The sequence below is a fragment of the Arvicanthis niloticus genome, chromosome 6 (genome assembly GCF_011762505.2).
Source record: "Arvicanthis niloticus isolate mArvNil1 chromosome 6, mArvNil1.pat.X, whole genome shotgun sequence".
Taxonomy (NCBI): domain Eukaryota; kingdom Metazoa; phylum Chordata; class Mammalia; order Rodentia; family Muridae; genus Arvicanthis; species Arvicanthis niloticus.
Window position 1 is genome coordinate 33,061,298 of NC_047663.1, and position 7,039 is coordinate 33,068,336.

A 7,039-nucleotide genomic window follows, 5' to 3' on the forward strand; every position below is an offset into this window, starting at 1 on the left:
TCTCAAAAGAAAGAAAGAAAGAAAGAAAGAAAGAAAGAAAGAAAGAAAGAAAGAAAGAAAGAAAGAAAGGAAGGAAAAGAAAAGAGAGGAAGAGAGAGAAGAGAAGGAGAAAGAGAGAGAAAGAGAGAGAGAGAGAGAGAAATGGAGATGAGGGAGAAGAAAGGAAAGAAAATTCTAGAAATTAAACCAGAGGGCTGGTGAAAGGGCTTAGTAGGTGTCCGGCCTAACACAAGGTCTAATCTCCAGTCCACCTTCACCCTTTAGTCTCGTACACAGGTGGAGGGTGTGATACAGGCCCCAGGCCCTAGAGAGATTTACATACTAATGAGATACCTGAAGGCCAGAGGGTGGAGCCAATTAAGCATTCCTCCCCAGCCCCTCCCCCTCTTCCCCTCCCTATTTAACTCAGGTCCGCCCTGGGTTTTGGGGGGTGTGCATCCAGATCCATCCACCATCCATCATGCCAATAAACTGGGTTTGGAAACCCAAGGACTTCCTTGTGTTGTGTGTTGGGGCTGTCATGAGGAACCGTGAAGAGGCCTTTACTGAGCCTAACTTCCAGCTGGAGGAACCCAGGGCATTCCCAGCTGACTACCCACAGCCATTTTTTTCCCCACAAGTAGGTAAGAGCTTTGAATTTGATTTTAATCTCCATACCTATCTTGAAAGATGAGAGCTAAGTCCTGAAACATATGCCCTGACCTTCAGACAGTCACTTTAGCTTGTTCGAGCATGTATACACACACACACAAACTAAAAGATATTTTTAACACAAGAGCAGACATTGAAAACTTAATTTAAAAGATTTAAGAGGTCGGGCAATGGTGGCACACGCCTATAATCTCAGCACTTGGGAGGCAGAGGCAGGCAGATTTCTGAATTCAAGACCAGCCTAGTCTACAGAGTGAGTCCCAGGAGAGCCGGGCTACCCAGAGAAACCTTGTCTTGAAAAAACAAAAACAACCAAAAAAAAGAGATTTAAGAGAAAAACTGAAGAAATCTTTTAAAAGTAAAGCAGGAACGACAGGGAGGCTTAAGAAAACAAGAAAAATATGTTTAAAAGAGAGGATGTTTATCCACATGGAAGCCGTGTCCATGTGAGAAGCTGCACACGGACGTTCACAGAGGCTTTACTCATCCTTACCAAAGCCTGGCAGCCATCAAGACGTCCTCCCAAAGGCAAGTGGACAAATGATCTGGATGGAAGTCAAGACGGAACAAAGGAGGAAAGAAAATGTCAACAGTAAGTGAAAGAGAGCCAAGTGCCTCCTATGCCTGCTACCACAATGTGTCTGGACACCCGGAGCTGTGGGATCCCTGCTCCCCACCACCTCACCCCATTACCTGAGTCACATGAACATACTCAGTACCCCACAGCATCCTCCCTCTGAGAGCTTATTTTTGTCAGAGTTTAGCCCTACCCGGAAATTTCTACCACGATGAGCTATCTTCCCTTGCCAGGTCTGCCCTTGACTTCCCAGGCTGGGATCTTCTCTGGGAAACTGAGTCCATTCTCTGTCCCTGAGACACTCAGCCTAAATCCCCTAGGAGTCTTCACATAAAAGGGCTTTATGGCTACTTCTGGATAGGGCTAAGTTGGGTTTTGTTTTATAGTTTTTCAAAATGAAACTATATTGTTTAGAGATATTTTGGGGGGGATGGTAAAAATCAAGAGTCTGATTACAGCTGGTTGTGAGTTGCCATGTGGGTGCAGAGAGCTGAACCCTGGTCCTCTGGAAGAGCAATGACTTCTCTCCAACTCCAAACACTCAGCTTTATATTTGGGTTCAAATATAAATATGGATCAAATGCAGGTCCTCATTTTAGGACAGTAGAATTTAAACAAGTTTTGTTAAATAAATAAATGAACAAATGACCTGAAGATTTTGTAGGGAAGGGAGACGCCTATCTCTACCATAATCTGATTAAGTGGATCTGGGCAGGAACTAGGCATCCCAAAGTTTTAGATGATATTTCAGGTAGCCTTCAAAAAAAAAAAGAAAAAATTATCTATCACCAGGTGGTTGTGGCACAGGCCTTTAATTCCAGCACTTGGGAGGCAGAAGCAGGTGGATCTTTGAGTTCAAGGCTAGCCTGGTCTACATCCTGAGTTCCAGGACAGTTAGAGCTACACAGAGAAACCCTGTCTCTAAAATCAAAACCAAACAAAAATCTAGCTAGGTTAAGAATATCATGGCTTTGATATAAGACAATCTCGGTGCCAAATCCCCCATTCAGTTGACTGGGGCTATGTAATACCACAAAAATTCCTTCACACATAAAGTGAAGGCAATGAGCCAGGGTGTTGTGGTGCACACCGTAAATCCAAGCACTTGGGAGGCAGAGACAGGCAGACCTCTGTGAATGAGGTTAGCCTGGTTTTCAAAGCAAGTTCCAGAACAGCCAGGGCTGTTTACACAGAGAAACCCTGTCTTGAAAAAACAAAAACAAAAACAAAAAAAAAAAAACTAATAATAATAATAGGATGATGGATGAAGCAAAGTGTCTAGACAGCAGTCAACACAGTTGGTTATGGTGATATAAGGGACTAGGGTGTAGCTCAATGGTGTATCTCAATAGAAGTACATGGACTTAGCACACAGGAGACTCTAGATTCAATCTCACAGGAACAAAGTAAGATTTCTCAAAGGCGGGAGTTTCTATGAAACTTTTCCTATTTAGGCATAATTATCAGATAATATTAACTTATCAGAAACTACCTTTGTTTGTTTGAGCCAGATTCAAATTGGCCTTGATATCACTAGGAAGTCTAGGCTGGCCTCAAACTTGAAGTAATCCTCCTGCTTCAGCCTCCACAGTGAGGGAACAGGTGTGCACCACCACACTCAGAATGTTATTCTTTAAAACTTTTTTTTATAAGCATTAATCTCTTCACAGCCTTTACATGCCTGTGAGAATCTAAGGAAAGCATGTGAGACAGGGGGATGTTTGTAAAAGCATATACTTGTAGTGACAATTTGGGGATTCTGGGTTCTTTTAAAAAAAACACAGAAATATTGTAAGAAAGTGTTTTTGTTTTCAGGTGTGGAGATACGGGCTGCTTCAGACTGTCTGCTACAGCAAACTATGATTTGCCTCGTGCTCTGGCAGAGGCACGGTTTTGCCACCTGCGGATAGTTACTGCGATTGTGTAATGTTTAGAATTCTGGGAACTTTGCAGACTGTATTGTTAAGGTCTGGGTAACTGCTGTCTGTCTAGCCAGCCATTTTATGCTGTTACTAATGTTACAAGGAAGCTTTCTCATAGGCTGTTACTACTGTTGCTAGGAAACTTTCTCATGCCTAAGTTGATTGCTGTTCTGTCATGGTCTGTGCTTTGGTGTTCTTGGAAATCAATCATAACAGAGGTCGGTTAAAAACTACCTTCTATAGTTAGCCACAATAAGCTGGGACCCAAACCAACCACCCAGCAGCACTTCCTGCACCTGTGTGTGAGCTTTTATAGTTTTTGCCGTTGTAAGCTGCTCCAGGAACAGACCCCAACATAAGAGAGACACCTGCAACAATGTAAGAAGCCATTTGGAATAAGAGTTCCATTTTGAGTAGGGGTCAAGTAAAGTTTTAAGTTCCTGGGAACTGACATCCTACTTGGCAGAAAGAGTCATGTATGTGGGTAACTGACATCCTGGTTGGCAAGTAAGACATGAATGTTAGACAAGGCAAGCAAGTGCCCTGCCACAGTTGCATATCCCAACCTATGGGAACAGGATACGTATACCACAAATATATGTTCCTGAGGAAATCCCCTATCCACAAATCCTGGATTGGTGAAATAATTTGGCACAGATGTTTGTGGACTTCAGGCTTAAAAGCTCTGTAGAATCCTGGCTCCTCATAGCAGTCAGCTCCCAAGTCTGATCTGCAGCCCTGATCCATCAGTCCTGAGGCAAGTGCTCAATAAACTGGCCCTGTCTGACTGAGATCTGTGTTCTTGCGGTTTGAGGGATGACTCCTGGACCCCAAGATATATAAATGCTAGTGCCCCCTAAGTGGGGCTGGGTGATTGCTGGTCTTTAAGGGAGGTTGGTTTCAGTTCGTTGGTAGTGCTCAAAGAAGAAATAAAGGGAAAGAAATTACATTCAGGGATCTCTCTCCTATCTAGGAGATGAATGACTAGGGAATGAAATCTGGGTGGAGGGAGGATAAAGGGTGGGGAAAAGAACCCACAAAGTAGCAAAGACCAGCAACATAATACCGGCAACAACTTCACTAATCTTGGAAGTAGGGTTACCTAAAGTGTGAATTGCATCACAGAATGGAATATTATATAACCACTAAATACGACATTTTTTAAATTTTTTCTTTAATTATTATGTGTGTATATACATAGAAATGTATAAATACAACCCACAGAGTCCATTCAGTGTTGTTTGTATGTAGCTGTTTTTAGGGCTGACCACTCCACACTGGATAATCATTTAGGAGGCTTATCCCTGGGCGTGGCTGGTTCCCCCTCTCTCAGCAGTCATTAACTGATGTAGCTTTTCATCTATGGGTGTTGCCTTTTTGAGACATGCTGGCATGTCAACTGTTGGCATTGTACAGGTCTTGGTTAGTCTATAAATAGAACTTTTTAAAGATACATAAAAGTTATTTGTTGCCAAGCCTAGTGATGCATACCCGTAACTTCAGCACTGAAGCTGGACAGTCACCATGCGTTAGACCTTCTAATTTCAAACTTCTGATACTTTAACATAGTTCCTTATGACGTGGGGACCCCCTAAAATTGTTTCCTTTGCTACTTTAAACTGTAATTTTGCTTTTATGAATCATAAAGTAAGTATTTTTGGAGATACGAGTTTGCCAAAGGGGTGACAAACCACAGGTCGAGACTTTATTTGAGGTACATAGTGTGACTTTGTCAAACACACACACACACACACACACACACACACGTTATCTTGACATCTAAATTTGAAACACAGCCAGATAGAGAATGTGTTTACCACTTGCTCCTAAGCATGCATACAAAAAGGTAGCCACTGTTTCCAAAGAGAAACAGAAGAGGGCTAGCTGGGGCTTTGCCTGCTGGGCAGCTCTGGCTTCCACCCCCAATACCAAGTAGACCAGGCTTGATCCCAGCTCGTGAAAAGTGGAAACTGGAGGATCAAAAGCTCAAGATCATCTTCAGCTATACAGTGAGTTTTAGACCAGTGTGGGCTATATAAAGGTTTTCAAAAAAAGAGGAGAGAAAAGACAACAGAAGAAAAACAAGTCGAATGTTTAAACACCAGTTCTCCCTGGACTAACATTTGGTTGATGCTTTTTTTTTCTTCCCTGTAATTTGTTGTATTTTCCAAATATTCAAAACATGGAAAGAAACAGTCACTTTTTAAGAGTGAGTTTGTTGTTGCCTTTTAATAACGTTAAGGGTTCTGCACCCAGAAGAATTTATAGAAAACGGTAACACTTGTAGACACATTGCCGGTGGTCCGAGCAGAAGCAGTGCTGTAGAGATCTCTCCACTCATGTTACAGAGGATGTAAGACCCAAAGTGATGAGCCTAAGAGACAGGAATCCCACATGTGGGGGGCAGGGCTCTGCTCTCAGCACTCACCAGCCCATCTGATTCCCACTTAGCCAATAGCTCCGTCTTCCAGTTCCAGAATGTTCCATACGCCAGTCTCAGACTCACAGTGTGCTCCCGGGCCACCTGCGTCATCCTAGCTTCCATCTGATAGCAGTAACAAGTGTGGACTCTCACAGGCAAGCAAAGAGGTACGGGCCTGTGCTCCTCGCACTGGAGAGGCAGAGGCAGGACAACTGCCACACATTTGAAGCCAGCCTGGCTTATGAGATGAAACTGTCTCAAAGAGAAATGATCTCAGGTCTCTTCCTTGAGAAAAGGGGGATCCGATCCTGCATTTTATAGCATTATAGAATCCTATCATAGACCAAAGCACCCATATGCCTGAAGTCATTCTTTTTAGAATTATATTTACTTATTTATGTTTGTATGTATGTCTGTGGGTGCTCACATGCCACAGAGAGTGTTTGGGTCCCAAGAATCAAAGCGAGGTTGTCAGGTTTAGGCAGCAGGTGCCACCTGCTGAACCATCTCACTGGCCCATGAATGGCCAAAGTAAAACACAAAGTAAAACAAAGAAATCTGGGTTTTGGTGAACTGTTATCCATGGGGTTGTTTTGGTTTTTTGGTTTTGGTTTTGTTTTGTTTTTGTTTTTTTTTTGGTTTGGTTGGTTTGGTTTGGTTTTGTTTGTTTGAGGAGGAGCCTTATTGTGTACCCTTAGTTGACCAAGAACTAGTGTTAATCCCACCAGTAGAGAATAAGACCACTACCATAATTTAAAGCCAACTTTAAAGTATGCTTTAATTAAATACTAGCCAGGGTGATGGACTCTCTGGCCAAGTCCCTCTCTGGGTTCCCAGAGAATGACCTTGAGTCATGCTTTGCAGAGGCTTAAAAAGGCAAGCCCCACAATTCACTGCATTTCCCATCAGGTTCAGTCAGGGACAAGCATATATCTTTACGTATTTCCTGCCTACATGTGACCCTGATTTACCTCCGGCCCACAGGTGATCAAGCACTTCCGTGCAGATAGGTCAAACAAACAACAGACAAACAGGAACTTATCCTTAAATGCAAACAGAACTCTTAACCTGTATGGTGTATTTTTCCCGTTTTGATCCACACACTATGTAGATCAGGCTGACCCTGAACTCACAGAGATCCATCCACTCTACGGGCCACATGCCCAGTTACTATTTTATTTTATTTTATTTTATTTATATACAGACAAAGAGCACTGTGACTTTTGGCAATCTTTGACTTGGGCCATTCAGAACATAACACTTTCAGAAAGAGCCAGTTTTTCCCATCCAGGATTCTCTAATATCCATAACCATGCCAATCCCACCGATGAGGAAGGGGATCAAACTAAAGACCAAATACTGTAAGTCACTTATGGTAGAACTTCCTTTGGTTCCGAACTTGTGACAGTTAACCATGTACACTAACATCGTTACTCCGCCCCTGATTTCCTAAGCCATGCCTCATTC